The sequence below is a fragment of the Microtus pennsylvanicus genome, chromosome 1, assembly GCF_037038515.1.
Source record: "Microtus pennsylvanicus isolate mMicPen1 chromosome 1, mMicPen1.hap1, whole genome shotgun sequence".
NCBI lineage: Eukaryota > Metazoa > Chordata > Mammalia > Rodentia > Cricetidae > Microtus > Microtus pennsylvanicus.
Window position 1 is genome coordinate 22,338,985 of NC_134579.1, and position 16,456 is coordinate 22,355,440.

Below are 16,456 nucleotides of genomic sequence, written 5' to 3' on the forward strand. Positions count from 1 at the left end.
GTATGCTGTGATTACCATTAAGAAATCTTACTTGAGCTGATAGAAAGGCAGAATTTAGCTAGGCAGAGAAAACTAAACTGAATGCTGGGAGAAGGAAGGCAGAGTTTAGGAGAAGCCATTTAGCTCCCCTGGAAACAGACACTGGGAACTTTACCTGGTAAACCACAGCCATGTGGCAATACACAGCTGACCAGAAGTTGGTTAAATTAAGCTATAAGTGTTAGCCAATAAGAAGCCAAAGCTAATGGACCAAGCAGTAATTATTTGGGGTCTGAGCTGCCAGGCAGCTGGGAAACAAGCAAGTGGCCCTCTCACAACAAATACCTATAATACCCAAACTGAGACAAAAGATGACACTAACAATCGGAGACTGAACCTTTAAATTCCCGACGGCGACTCTAGGGCCAATTGCATGGTCATCCGAAAAGAGGAGAACCCCCTCTTGGCAGCTAGTCCCAGGGCCACCTCTACTTGGAATGGGTTGCCAGTCTACAGTATGGGAGATGACCAGCTGGCTGCCCTGGGCTGATTCTGTTGCCAATTGCAGGGACGTGGTCTCTGGCCTAACTGCCAACCTTCTTCGTCAAGACATCCTCAGGGAGGCTGAGGCTTATATCACAACTGACCATAAGGCATTTTACACTAAGGAATATGAGGTACAATTTAAACAGGGCCAAGCTGCCCATCCTGATAACAGAGATGAAAACTCAGACAGGATGTTTTCCAGGTTCACTCCCAATCCTAAGGGCCACTGCTTGGTCCCTGGTGCCAAAACTCCAGTTTGGCTTGGCTTCTATAGCCTTCCCAAGCCAAGCCGACACAATACAGAATTTAAAGACAGTCACTCATAGTCTGGCTTCACTGAGCCTCACTGAATCCGAGACAGATAATGAGGTTGTGTACACCATCAGGACACCCAGCGACACCCTGTGTAAGGAGTTTGAAGACCTCCTAGTGGACAATATTGATGTTCCAACAACTCCTCTCTCTGCCTACCAGATTTCTAGAATATTCACACTGGAGAAGAATCACAATGCCATGACAGTGGCGACTCCTGGATGTTCAACCATAGCTCCCCCACCCTGGCCCCCCAAGCCAAGTCAGTCAGACAATAGCAGATCTGTAGCTGCTACCATCCCCAGGCACAATACCCTCCCTGCAATGGGCAATGAAGTGGACATAATGCTGGTTGGTCTTCCAAATACCCAGGGAAGACTATCGTGAGCCAATCAGACAGTACCAGCTCTGATGACAACTATGTGCTCCTAAGCATAGATTTTTTTTTTCCCTATTGGCTATGGGATGAGCAGGGGACAATTCTGAAAGTGTCTACATTCCCATCAACCAAGGGCCTCATCACCTTGATCCCCTTGGCTACCGTTTCACTGCTCTTTCTATTCACAGAGGCCCCAGCCAAGGAAATGAGAACCAGCCACCCCTGGTCAATCACAACCTCAAGCCTGACTGGAAAGCACAGCCAACACCCCTCGACCCGAGACACAATGCAGTCATTGATGAGCTCCCCTTCAAGTTCCCTTGCACCGAGTCTTGGTTCTGCCATCCCATCTCCACACAAAGCATCACTAGCACCGACTCCAGAGCTACATCACCCATTCCCAGCAGCACCAACAGACGAGCTCTGAAGAAGAGCACTGGCAGTATGGATTACCTAGCCCTGGACCTTCAGCCAGGCTCCCCCAGCCCTCACCACAAGCCATCCACATCATCTGTCACATCGGGTAAAAAGACAGACTATGTCCAAGTGGACAAAGAGAAGACAAGAGCCCTGCAGAAGACCATGCAGGAGTGGAAAGGTGGGCAGCAGTCCACATGCCTTCCAAGCTGTGATGCAGGGGAGGCACCAAACTTGAGGGCCATGAGGCAGCTGCTGAGAGCTGGCTCATTGTCACTTCCTTCTCCACCACCTTAGATAGGAGCTATTGACAAAATGAGGGTGGGGTAAGTCTCCTGCTTTGGACCCATTTGTCTGCTGCTTGGACTCAGAGAGAGGGCTAAATCTCTGAGACAGGCTCATGTCTACTCACCACTCTCTACCCTCTGCCTCGGGGCTGATTCTCCATCCCTTGAGGGTGCTAACCAGGATGCACTGTGTCCCAGTCCTGCAGTCTATTGCACCATTACTTCCTGCTAGGCGAAGAAGCTGATGCACAGGCTATGAGGTCTTTGAGAAACAGCATCCCGCTGTAGCCAGTGCACTACAAAAAGCAGGTTGACAGCAGGCTATGTGTGGGATGCTTTCAACCTTGAGATGAGACTCGGCAACCTCTACACCTACTGGGTTCCACTGGCCTTCCCACACAACTGCAGGAGGAAGTTTCTCTGATGATTAGCTGAGAAAGGCCATCTATATTAATAGTCAAATGTCATTTGTAGTCATTTTTTTTCTTTAGCTTAATAGTAGGATTTGTTGTGTGTGTGTGTGTGTGTTTTTCTAGTTTCCTTGCTATCTGGCCTCATATTCTTGTCCACCTGAGCAACACTGGGCGTGATTTCCATGTCATGGAGTGGGTCTTAAATCAAATCAGATATCAGTTGGTTATTCTCACAAACTTTGTTCCACTATTTCAATAGCCTACCCTGCAGCCAAGTCACTAGTAGATCAAAGAGTTTCATTTTCATTGGTTCTGGAACTGCATTAAACCTCATGATTGTATGAAAAGTGATGTACTAACTCTGCCATGCTGCAAGTCGTTGAGCTTTTAGGGATGATATCAGTTCCCTATATAAGTGGAAAAGTCTCTAATTCCTTACTGACATATAGAGAAAAAGAGGGTCATTGGTAGTTTGCTTAAGAAATGAAGCTCTTCAACTGAACTTGAAAGTGTTAGTACCCTCATCTCAGACTTTCAGCCTCCAGGATGAAGACAAGTACATCGATAGCATCTGAAATCTAGTAGTCAATGGTAGTTGGTTATATTGACAAACCTTATACATAATAAATATCATGTAGTTGTTACCATTATTTTTACAAGAAATCTGTAAGAATCATGTTAAATAAATAGCTGATCATTGTTAATTTTCTTACTTTAATTTTCACAATTACACTCACTAATATCTGATATTTTTATTGACACAGATCGCAGTAAATTGAGTATCAAACATGTGTTTAGCTCCTATTTGGTGCTAAGGTTTGTAATCACTATTGATAATGTATATGAGATATATTTGCTCGGAATGGACCCTATTTACATTATGTTTGATGTCCCAGATGTAAACATGAAAAAAATAAGCAATGAACAGAGAGCAACTATACAGACAACTGTCAACTAATTCTCAACACTTCCTAAATATGGCCAAACCTATACATCTTCATACGTAGAGGCAGGTGAATCTCTGTGAGTTTGAAGCCAGCCTGGTCTACAAGAGCTAGTTCAAGGGCAGGCACCAAAGCACCACAGCTACAGAGAAACCCTGTCGTGAAAAAAACTAAAAAAAAATGCAATGAAGGATCTGGAGTAGGAAGTATAATAAAAGAAGAATGAAGAAGACACTTGGTTTTGCTAACTTTTGTATAACCTCACAAATATGTGCAGTTTATCAAGATGTTAAATTATAATTTATAGGAAATTCAGAAGGGTCTTTTCATGAAGGTGAAGCTAAAAAATTCTTGATTATTTTATGTGCATTTTAGATTATCATTCATTTAAATTGTAGGGATATTTAAATTTGATACTTACTAGATCTGAAAAAAACTGACTAGATAGAAACAATATGCTAGCATTTAGCCTTTGAGAATATAAAAGAAAAAAAAGAAAAGTAATTGTTATAATAGAGAGATAACTGTGATTCCCTTTAACAACCAACAGCTCTCCCTCAGATATATCCAAATTGCTCTAACATTATATTGATGTATGTACTTATACATCATCTGTCCTGGATGTAGCTGAACTGCAAGAATCTAATTAGGCCTTCTAGACAAGATTAAATTTTGATTAAGATGTACAATTTGAGATAAAAAGTAAAGACAAACATGTCACTGTCTAGTGAAAGCCACTGGGGAATCCTACCAAGGTTAGTGTGCAATCCCCACTGAATAAAAAGCAGAAAATCAAAATTAAAGTTCACTGTATCCATGAGGGAGTTTTGAGGAATGAAGCAACAAAGAGAAGCAGGGAGTAGGTTATAAATTTTCTTGGATGTGTTTTAAACAAGAGTGAATAAGTTGATTAGATTTATCCTGTGGAGATGACAAATCAATAAGAAGGCGCTTGTAGTAATTGAAGCAAAAGTCATAGTGCTTGTTTGATCTAGAGAGCATGAGGAAGGATAGGAAACAAAAAGTAGCAAGATTTAAGACCTAAATCAAGCCCTAATAGCCAAATACCCAGGATAAAATCAGAGTCCATGAATTAAAGTAGATCAAGTTATAAACAGAAGCCTCATTGGTTAATTGTGTGTGTGTGTGTGTGTGTGTGTGTGTGTGTGTGTGTATAGAGAGAGATCTTTAATTTCCATAATTCTTAGTTCACAATGGAAAATTTAAGATGTCAGTAATTACCTATCAATTCTTACAAAAATGTGCTCTGTTATTTTATGCAAAACACTTGGCACAGAGCCTGGAAAGGGCTCTCCTGCACAATAACTTATTCCCTATATTCACTGGACAAAGGTAGTAGTCAAGTGATGCTACTTAGACAAAAATGCTCTGGTGTATAAAAAATGTATATTTTATCATTAGTTGTTGTCTTTGAATGCTTAATTATATAAAGGAAAATATTTAGTCCTTTAATCAGAATTTATAACACAGGTTGAAAATGGATGAAAAATAACTTTCTAAAGTATAACGTGTATACATTTTTTTTTACAAATTGGCCAGAAATATTTCATATCCTCATACTATAACATTATTGTTCATTTAATTTTATTGTCTTTATATGTGCTATGGGACAATGCTTTGTACCCTGTCAATTGTATTTTAATAAAATGCTGATTAGCCTATATCCAGGCAGGAAGTAGAGGCAGGGAAATTAGAATTCTGGGAGAGGAAGGCTCAGTCTGCAGTCGTGACCCAGCCACAGAGGAAGCAAGATGTGACTGCTTCCCTGACAAAGGTACCAAGCCATGTGGCTGACATAGACAAGAATTATGGGTTAATTTAAGTTATAAGAGCTAATAAGAAGCCTGAGCTAATAGGCCAATAAGTTTATAGTTAATGTTGACCTCTGTGTGTTTACTTGGGACTTAACGACTTTAGGAACCAGGCAAGACAGAAACTGCTATCAACATACATGCGATAGATTCTTGGTCAAAGTCATCTTGGTTATGAATAATTTTTTTTTATATTAAGATAAATCAAAAGCCAAATCACTGAAGTTGGACAAGGCAAACCATCAGAAGAAAAAAAGCCCAAGAAAAGGCACAGGAATCAGACCCACTTGGTTACATGCTCAGGAACTGCATAAAGACAATGATCTGGGAATCAAAATATATACACAAGACCTGGTGCAGATCTAAGTAAGCACCATGTATGTGCTGCTTCAGTCTTCATGAGTTCATTTGAACTGTACCCATGTTATGAACAATGAAGGAAAACCTAGCCACTAGGGCAAAAGATAACAACTGTACTGTCACGTATACCTAATAGGGGATAGAAAATCAGTTTTATGCAACAGTGACTCTGGGTATATCAAACACTCCAGGATAGGGACCATATTAAGGAATAGAAGAATAACATGTAATAAATTCTAATGAATTTTTTTATGTGTGGAAAAACAGAGAAGTCATCAAGTTTGGTAAGATACCTGGAAAGTACTCAAGGACAGAGTTAAGTCATATTAAGAGGAAAATTCTTCCCATATTTAGGAAAGCAAATATCATAATACAGGACATTGGGAAACTGTATAGTGTTTCCAGTTTAAACAGGAAACTGTTAAGATGGATTGAAAGCAAAAGCAGAAAACAAAAAGATAAATGACTTAATTGAAATTGACATATTGCCAATTATGCTTATTATCAGTCTGGTAATTTATAATTATCTCTACTAGTTTCAGTGGTTTTTGTTGTGCCATAAAATGTGGTTTGATAATTGTGCCAAATATGAAAAGTGAACTGATTATATTCAAATCTTAAAGAGACTTATAAATGAAAATGAGAAAAATACTCATACACAGAGGAATTTAGACAAGAACTGCCATATTACCAGATAATGAAACTGAAGAGGGGTCACCAAGGTTGTTAGAAAACCAAGAATAAGTTTATCCAATTACACACAAGAACTACTAGTAGGCAATAAGTATTGCCAAGGTTATCAATAAATTAAATGGAATCCTACAAAGTATTAGATTTGAGAATATTTATGAAAGTGGTCATTTTATATGTTATACATACACCATGTGTGAAGCAGATCTTAAATTCATGGGCAACTCAGAGCAGAATTGTCCCCACAGACTGGAAAGTTTTAGAAACAGCAATATTGAAAGTTGGTCCTTTATTACAAAGGTGAACATGTTGACAAGAGGTAGCTAATGTAATAGAAAAATGAAATAGGGCTAGAGGTACTAATATTTCCAAAGATAAGTTTCTTGGTGAAGGTCAATAAACTGAGTTACAAAGGCAACTTAAATTTGATGAGTATACTATGGCACTAGCTATTCAGTACCCTTAAGTGTGTGGGAAAAGGTTGAAGAATCAGGAAAGAGTATGAGTACTTAAATTATCCAAGGTCTAAAAGTAGTCTTAACAGATTTCTGGAAAGATTCGCTTCAGCTGTAAAGAGAACAGTTACACATTCAGAAGTCAGAGAAATATTAATCAAATAGTTAGCTTTTGAAAATGTTAATTCAGAGTACAAAAGGGTGATTAGTCCTTTAAAAATGATACTAGCAACAACAGATGAATGAATTAGAAATATGGCTGATATTTGATGGCATTATTATGTTGCTTTGATAAAATAATTTCTAAAAGGTTTGAGAAAAGTTAAAAAGTAGTATGTTTTAATTGTGATAACAGAAGTCATTTGAAAAAGGAATTTTATGCAAGGCATTACTAGAAGCAAAGATTTTCTAGAGATAATCAAAAAGAAGAATCCAGCCTTCTGTAGTATGCCAAAACTGTGACAAAGGCTGGCATTGGACTAATGAATCCAGATCAGCAAGGGACAAAGAACGTAGCCCTTTGCCATTAGGAAACACTAGGAGGGAACTTCCACAGGCTCCAATATTGAATGTGATTAAATCGTTCCTGACAACATTTAAGAAATACATTCACAAAACAATTAAAAAATTAATACACGTGGTTTAAAAACAAAAAAACAAAAACACTACACTAAGATGTAATAAAATCAAGGACTGACAAAAAATCTACAGTAAAATAAAAGCAGGAGAAACTAGAAAACAAGTATTTTGGCAAATTGCTCTAAAAGATCAGAGACCAAAGCTAAAAATACAAATAAATAGCGTTAAAATTATAGGCTTAGTAGACACATAAGAAGACACAACAATAATTTCACCAAAATATTGGCATTAAGATTGTCATCTACAGAAAATATTCAACTTATAGGGATTGAAAATTTATCTCTGGTAAACTAAAGAACAAGATGGGTGGAGTGTATATGACCAGAAGTAAAAATAAAGTAATATGTGGCTAATATATCCATGAATATATGGGGATGTGATTTGCTGCAGCAACAAAAACCCCACAGATTAATATTCCACCAGTCTTGGAAACAAACCATAAAATAAAGAATGCTTCTGAGAAAAATAATATATTATCAAGAAAAATCACAGCGTGTTCAAATTTTGCATAAGGAAGACAAAAGTGCTGTTGGTCTCTCAAAGGTACTAACCACTCTCCCTTTAAAATGGTTAGCTGACAAACCTGTGTGGGTGGAGAAATCTCTGACATCAAATAAATTACAGTCCTCTAGGACAGCTCACATAGGAGCGCCTGAGTGCTCAACGTATTGAAGAATAGACCAGTCCTTGGAATTCTACTATATTTGTCATTAAAAAGAAATCTAGAAAATGGAGGTGTTAACAGATTTAAGAGCCATAAAAAAATAACGTGATTCAGTCAATGGGCTACTTACATCCTTGAATTTCATTGCCTTCTTTATTATCTAAGGGATTCAATTATAGTGATTAAAAAAAACTGCTTTTTCTACTACACCTTCATGAGATCAAGATAAAGAAAAGTTTGCCTTCATGGTGCCTACTTATAATAATGTTCAACTTGTTAAAAGGTATCAGTTCTCCCACAAGGATTTTTAAATAACCCACCTTGTGTCGATATTTTGTAAAACAGTCATTTGAAATAATTAATCAATAGTTTCCTCAACCTAAAATCTATCATTAAATGAATGATAGCTTCTTGGCTGATTCGGACTCAGATACCTTAGAAAAAATGATGAAGAAAAAGAGAAGTTTAACTTTCTAGGGATTATAATTGCTTCTGATAAAATACAAATCAGAGATTCTAAAAATTATCTAGGATATAAGACTGATTTACAGAAAATTTTACCACAGAAAGTATAAACCCAGAGAGAAAAAAATATAAAAACCTTAATGATTTTCAAGAATTTCTGGGAGATTTTAACTGGCTACAGCCCACAATATCCTACCTCACACCTTTCTCATATCCCCTGACTTTCTTCACTGATTAATAATAGTTGCATAAATATATTTATATATTTATATTGACATATATGTATGTAAGACACACACACACACACACACACACACACACAGAGAGAGAGAGAGAGAGAGAGAGAGAGAGAGAGAGAGAGAGAGACCTACTATTCCACAGGAAGGAAATCATGACTGTGGGTGGCATTGCAGACAGCTTCCTTGGGCTAGTAAGGTTACAGACCTTAGAAAAAAAATTTTCTAGTACCACTCAGATAGACCAGAATATTATTTTTTTAATATACTCTTAATTTAATTCTTAAACTCACAGATACGCATGGCTATTATTCATCATCAAGAAACCTCTCTTTGCAGCAAATGGAGCCTATAACAAACAGTGTAACACAACTGAACATAATGGCAAGATCAACAGATCATAGGGATCCTGAACCAGTTGATCCGTCTACATCATAAGTCTGCCTCTGTGGCTTAGGAAATAAGTATCTCAGATTAAGGTGTGGAAAATTGTCAGAGCCAGAATACCAGGAAGCTGGCCGTCAGTCTCTACTGTGGCTACATTTGCAGAGAGGAAATCATTTCACACATATCCCTGTGCAAGACAATAAACTACAGGTAATTCATGGCTGCTGGAAGGAGAGTTAGCCCATCCTAGAAAAGAATCCTGCTATTGGTTGTTTAAAGGATGTTTTTGTTTAGAGAAAATATTTGAAAGCTGTAATGCACTTTTGTTTTCCTGAGCTTTTAAACAATATAGCAATGTGTTTTACAACCAAAAGTTACATTCAACAAAACCCTACTGTCACCTTCTTTATGTCACTGACTAGAATGAGAAGTGAACACAGAAATATGCAGCCACTAAGGAATTAAAGAAATTTGCAAAAAAAAAAGGTAGCAATGTAAACAGGACACAGGATTTGCTATCATTATGTTTAATGAACACCACTCCAAAATGTGAAATATCAGAGGAAAACTTGGAGGTACTGTTTCCTTTCTGCAATTTTGTCATCTAAAAAATTGGTGAATATAGACATATGTATGGAATAATTACTAATCACTGAAAGACATCAGGGAGGATACCAGGGAGGTGCTAGAGGGAAGAAAGATGAGAAAAAGGAGGTACTGCTTCTAATCTTGCAATTTCTCTTAGAGATCGTCATTCTCTAAGGATTTAATTAATAATTCATTTTCATCTGTTGTTCAATTGTTTTCTTCGGTAAATGATTCTCTGTACAATATATAAATGCCATAGATACACACAGCACACAAATTTTCAAGTAATAACTATATTTTAATACAAAAATTTTCAAGATTTTTAAACTATGCTTTTTGTTAGATTTTAGTAGTCAATTGAATTATACTACATAATTCATATTAGTTTGCAGATGATGATTATAGATTTTCTCTACTAGTTGTCAGAAAAGCCAAGCAGTCTTTCTGCATGGTCCTTACAAATGCCCTTTTTGTTTCTTTTTAGTGAGATTTCTGTAGGATTTCATTTCTCCCTACTTGTCCCTCCCTCCAAACCCACTCATATACCTATTTACGATCTCAATCAAATGCATGGCTTCTTTTTCCATTAATTGCATTATACGCATATGCTTGCAGAGATAAAGTCAGAGTCCTTTTAGTCAGCACACTCTTTGTTTTACTCAGAAATATTGGAATTTCTAAATAAAACTTCATAGGGATTTCTGGTGTTCAACATTAGGATACAAAAGAAGAAATTTTCACCTGTTAGTTCCATGTGAAGAGTCTTGCTTTATAGAAATGTGAAGACACAAATAAAGCAAAAAGTTTCCCAAATGATATGAAGGACATGATTTGAATTTCTAAAACATGACTCACAGTGTATTTTCTATACAAAGGCAATATCTGCTCATGAATCCTATAGAGAATACATTTGGAAGGAAATATCACTGACAAGATCAGGAGGATTTCCTATGACTGTAGTATATGTTAATTTTTAAATAAAATGAGAATTTCATTTTGCCCCACAATTGGTGGGTGAAAAAAAATCTGTAAATAGAGATGAGATGCCTGAGTCCACCTTTAGAGATTGTCATTTTCTGAGGGATTTAATTAATAATTCATTTTCACTTGATGTTCAGTTATGTTTTCTTCTCTAAATGATTCCCTTATATTCCATATAAATTCCATAGATACACACAGCATACACTTCAATAGAGAAGTGGTTCAGATGGTGCAGGTGTGGGAGAGCAGAGAAACTGAAATCAAGACAACTGCCCTGTCTTGTTTTTATTGTCTTAAGGGGCGACTAGCCTGGGCAATGCTGGAGAGCTTACTGGTATTGAGGACAGAGGAGAGCTGGCAGGTTGAACAACCCTGCAACTACCTAGGCCCACAGCAAGGGTTAGGAGATGGCCCACCTGAACATACACCCCTATCCATGATCTCTGAGAGCATGTGAAGTGACTGGTCCCTCAGACACAAAGTTACAGGATCTCCATGACACAGGGTATGAACAGGATGTAGAAGAGGAGTCTTAGTGTGGGCCCAGCATTGATAGGGTAGCAGAAATTTGAGTACTTGAATCAGACCAATGATTGCATTGAACACTTGCAAGTGAAGGAATATGTACTAAAGGGTTTACTGCGTGGCTCACTGTTACACACTATAGATTCCATGATGAGATTTTTTCTTTTTCCTTTTGAAAAATTTTTATGACCCAAAAAACCTCTTCTCTGATACAATAATCCAAATCAGACCAAATCAACCGAATTAGAAAAAGCCCAGGTTTAATGGATACTAGTGCTCCTGGGTGGCCTTCCAGGCCCTCAGAGAGGAGATAGAGAAGGAAAACCAGAAAACCATGTTTGTTTTCTGTAGGGGCAGTTTAAATAGCCCATGGGAGTGGTCTTGGGCATCTCTGGGGAGGGGTCATCATTTGGCAGGCTTTCTCAGAGGTGGAGTCTGGACTGAGGCAATTCCCAGAGGAGGGGGCTTGGGATGGAACTGATGTGGGAGTGTCATGTATCAATCTGTTGCTTTCATTGGTTAATTAATAAAAAAAACTGCTTGGCCTGATAGGTTAGAACATAGGTGGGTGGAGTAAACAGAACAGAATGCTGGGAGGAAGAGGAAGTGAGGCAGACGCCATGCCTCTTCTCTCCTGAGCCAGGCGCCATGCCACTCCTCTCTGGTCAGACATGCTGAATCTTTCCCAGTAAGACACCAGGACACAGATTACTAAATATGGGTTAAGCAAGATATAAGAGTTAGCCAAGAAGAGGCTAGATATAATGGGCCAGGCAGTGTTTAAAAGAATACAGTTTCTGTGTAATTATTTCGGGTAAAGCTAGCCATGCGGAGCTGGGTGGGAATGCAGCCCACCGCTCAACACAACAATGGAACTTTCCACTCAAACATTCCAGACTTTTTCAATATATGGATGCCAGGCACTGAAGTGAAGCAGTAACCCAAACATTCCAGATTCTTTGGGTATAAGGATATTAGGGGCTGAGGTTATGCTTCCAACCAAACATCCCAGACTCTTTGCGAATAGGGACAGTGGCTTAAGTCTGGCTACTTCCTGTGGCCATGGGGTAATGTGGGATTTCCTTCTGTATACTGTGATTACTAATGATAAATATAGGAATTGCTTTGGGCCTATAGCAGAGCTATAGGGGAACAGAGCTAGGTGGGGAAAATTAAGCTAAATGCTGGGAGAAAGGCACAGTCAAAAGAAGCCATAAAGCCCCACCAGAGATGGATGCCCGAACTTTAGCTAATAAGCCGCAGCCACATGACAGTACACAAATTAAAAGAAATGGGTTAAATTAATATGTAAGAGTTAGCCAATAGGAAGCTAGAGCTAATGGGTCAAGCAGTGATTTAAATAATATGGTTTCTGTGTAATTATTTTGGGTCTAAGCGGCAGGAACAAATGAACAGCCTCCTTTTAACAATGGAGCAATGTGGGAGAGGGAAGAGTAGGGGTTGATGGGTTCACACTCAGCAGGAAGTGTGGCTGGAGAGGCACCCAGTTAACTGACATCCTGGAGACTGCAGGCATCTGTTTCTTGAGGGAGATGAGAAAACAAGTGGCGATGGTGAAGTCCCAGAAGCTGGTGCAAGTGCTGGTATTGTCTGAAAAGCTGTCTCTAAATTGGTCTTGGTCCAGACAGCAGGAATGACCTATTAAATATACTTGAAAAGGGGTGAGGTTAAACTAGGTTCTGGAAACTGTTTTTCCCAGACAAGATTTCATAATACAGCAGCAGAACTTTTTTCAGGAACCAGATTTACATCTTTGTGTCATAGCAAAAGGTTATGGGTTTAGGTTAAAAGGCATGAACATTTCAGAAAACAATTAAAGGGAATTGGAAACTCTGAACCTCTGAAGCTACACCTGAAATCTATTATTCCTGTACTATGAAGCCTGCGAAAGAGGTACAGATGTTTGTATGTTTTTAACAGTACTTTAAGTCATCAAATGCTATTAGACAGATCTAAGAGGGATAAATGAACAGAAATGATGCAACATTTTTAGCTACGCAGGAAATCCGAGTCTCCCCACAGTAGTCTTTGGCAAACACCAGTCTTAGAAGCGTTACTTGTGGTTAGCTGCCGTGAAGGGGTTAATTCAGCTCCCTTTAGAGGGCGGGGTTTGCCTCAGGTGAATCCCTGCCAATAAAGGGTGCACGGAGAGGCGGCTCGCCCCTTTTGTTCCTCACTACCTGTGCTACGCTGGAACTTTGGTTCAGTAAGTTTAACAATAAATTGGTAAATATTCTTTGATATCTGCATTGCCTTTATTTTGTGCGGGTACATCTGGCGCCTGCCCCGTGGGGCTTTGCCGAGAACCGGCCCCGAATCGGAGTCTCTTGCACCCCGGGTCGCTGCAGCGGTCTCTCTGGGCGCTCGCGGAAGAAGTTGAGATTCTGAGCAGTCTCTCTGGGCGCGCGCTGAAACAGCTGAGATTCTGAGCGACTCGATTTTCCCTGCTGCTTGTTAGAGTATCAAGCAGTGAGTTTGATATCGACAGAGCCTTTTTAACAGCGCCAAAGCCTCTGTTCAGAGCCGCCCCGGCCAGATTTCCCGTGCCCGCTCGCCGGCGCGCGCGCTGCCTGTGTCTGCTCCCCCTCCCACCGCCGCCAGCGCTCAGGTCACGTGACAGCGGCCTGAGAGCCCCGGCAAAAAATACTTATCAGCCTGGTGTCTGTTTCAATTTTGTTTTTGAGTCGTTTTATTTCAGATTTAGGACACGTGGATTCAACTGGACTCTTTCGCCACCACTGGCAGGAACCAGTTATTACAGGTAAGAGAACTTTTTCTTTTCTAAATAATGTCTGAGAATGTGACCGCAGCCTATTTCAATAGTTTTTTTGAGTGCACCATTTGGGAGATCTTACAAGAGGTGTCTACCACACCACATATATGGATATTCCTGGGATTCTTAATTTTCCTTAGCACTATTTGGTTTGATAATAGGAAAATGATCAAATCTCTTAAGGCAGAGGTTGAACGTTTGAAAACTATTGAGAGCGACAACAATCTTCTCAAGAATCAGTTTGAAGTTCTCCAGGAAGAAAACAAATCTTTGTTTAACATGACTCGGTTAACTGAGCAAAATCTAGAAAAGGTACAGGCTGATGTTAAGGAGAAATTCATTACTATGGAAGAAGGAACAGCTGAATTAGATCGTAAGTTTCAGCAGTCCCTTTCTGTAGGAACTGAAACATTAACTGAGAGAATCAAAACTGCTGAATGTGACAATCGAATTTTGTCTAAAGCTTATGACAGATTGGCGGAAAGATTGTCAATACAAGAAGGCACGGTTTATGCCATAAAAATTATGTCCAAAGATGACAAGTTATCTCTACTGGACAAATTTCATACTCTAGAATCCTCAATAAAGGCTTTAGAACATAATTCTGGGCAGGAGATTCAGACATTACAAAAAGCAATGGTGAATAGAATTGAAAAGATTGAGGAATTTCTAAATTCTGATAAAAAAGAGCAAAGGGTAAAAAGGCAAATTTTAACTACATCTGTGGATAAATCCCTCCGGGACAATTTTCACAAAGCTCTACCTACAGCCCTACATGCCTTTCATGTAATAACAACAGAAAAGGTGGTTGGTTCCAGAAACCCTAGGGTCATCAAGGAAGATACATGGGAGCCTGTCCGTATGAATGATCTCAAAGAAATTAAACAGGCCATCATGTCTTTTGGGATGCACTCCTCTTTTGTTAAAGAGATGCTAAAATCTTGGGCCACAACAAGCAAAGCAACCCCCTTAGACTGGCTCCAGCTGAGCTCCGCGGTCCTTGAGAGTGGACCGCACTTAAAATGGAATTGCTTATTCAGGCAAGAGGCTAGACTTTTAGAACAGCAGGAAAGGGGCCCCACAACATCAACTCAATCTGGTTTTTATGACGTCATGAATTTTTTTTTAAGCACTAATTTTGGACCTGTTTTTTGGTACCAATTGCAAGAGACAATTTCATATGATGCACATTTTTGACAACGCTCTGGCCGGACCTTCTCGAAACACACAGAGACTAGTTATAGTCTTCTTAAGTCAAAGGTTAATTTGGGAATTTTACCATCGTTTGCTTTCACAGGGGCCCCTAAGAAGAACGTCGCCCCCATGTCAGCTAGAAGCAATCTAAGAGGACGACGTCCCCTCTCCCAACAGAGTTTGCCCACAGGGTTAGGGACATCTTTTAGTGGTTGGTTTAGGAGTGAGGGGATGGGGAGATATTGTATGTAATTAGGGATAAAAAAAAAAGAGGGGGATTAACTGGGTTGATGGGATGATTGGTATTTGTGACTTACTGTTTTTAGAAAATTATGTTGGTACTGTTTCTTGTATATTGATATATTGAATATTAAATGTGAGTGTTCCTACCTCTATTTTGGTATAAGAGTATGCTTATAGTGTATGGATACATCTATCATATCACAATGTACATTTCTACCTCTGGTACTATTTATGTAATAACATTGTTTACATTTGATAAGTAATGACATTGTTTACAGGTGAAGATCATTGTCTTCATACATTGCACAATTGTTTATTCCCTTAGTTTTCAAATTAGATAGGTATTGAGAATTATATGTTTGTCATATTATTTTTAGGTTAATCAGGTCTTTTAGATACATAGAGATTATTTTCAGTATAGATAGTATAACCTTCAGCCTCTTTGAAGAGCTGTAGAAAATGGCCTTTAATCTAACCTAGAATTCTGTGCCATCGAGACACAATTTACTCCTGGCAACACCACTCTACTCCAGAGAGAACGTTGAGCACCAAAGACACTCCACTGGGAGCTTGTCTTCTTGGCAGAACTGGCCTTTGGGTTAAGAAAAACCCATACCTCAACCACTGACTAAGATATAAAACAGGATTGTCTTATCTTGCCAAGACAGGGTAGGATAATCCTAAGAAAGTTCCTTACATTTGAGAATGGTATGTCAGTTATGTTAGGCCTTAGCCAAAGTTGGTTGACTCAACATTGCAAATGAGATTTTGGGTGATTGCCCAGGCAGTCAGTTGTCTCTGTCATTTGTTGCACATTTTGGATATCTCTTTTTTGTTAAGTAATATTTACTCCCTTCTCAGATCTTTGATGGAGTTAAAGATTATTTAATTGTAGTTACTCTTTAGCAAAACTTTTGCTCTCAATATTGTTTGTTATATTTATCATTTGTTATTATTGTTATAGTTATATTTGGTTTAGTTGTGTCTTATTTAGACAAAAGGGGGAGATGAAGGGGTTAATTCAGCTCCCTTTAGAGGGCGGGGTTTGCCTCAGGCGAATCCCTGCCAATAAAGGGTGCGCGGAGAGGCGGCTCGCCCCTTTTGTTCCTCACTACCTGTGCTACGC

General features: G+C 39.0%; 1 pseudogene; it reads left to right on the forward strand.

Moving 5' to 3' along the window:
- Positions 1-503: 503 nt before the first annotated feature.
- Positions 504-1,930, forward strand: LOC142837875 (GRB2-associated-binding protein 2 pseudogene; annotated as a pseudogene).
- Positions 1,931-16,456: the final 14,526 nt, after the last annotated feature.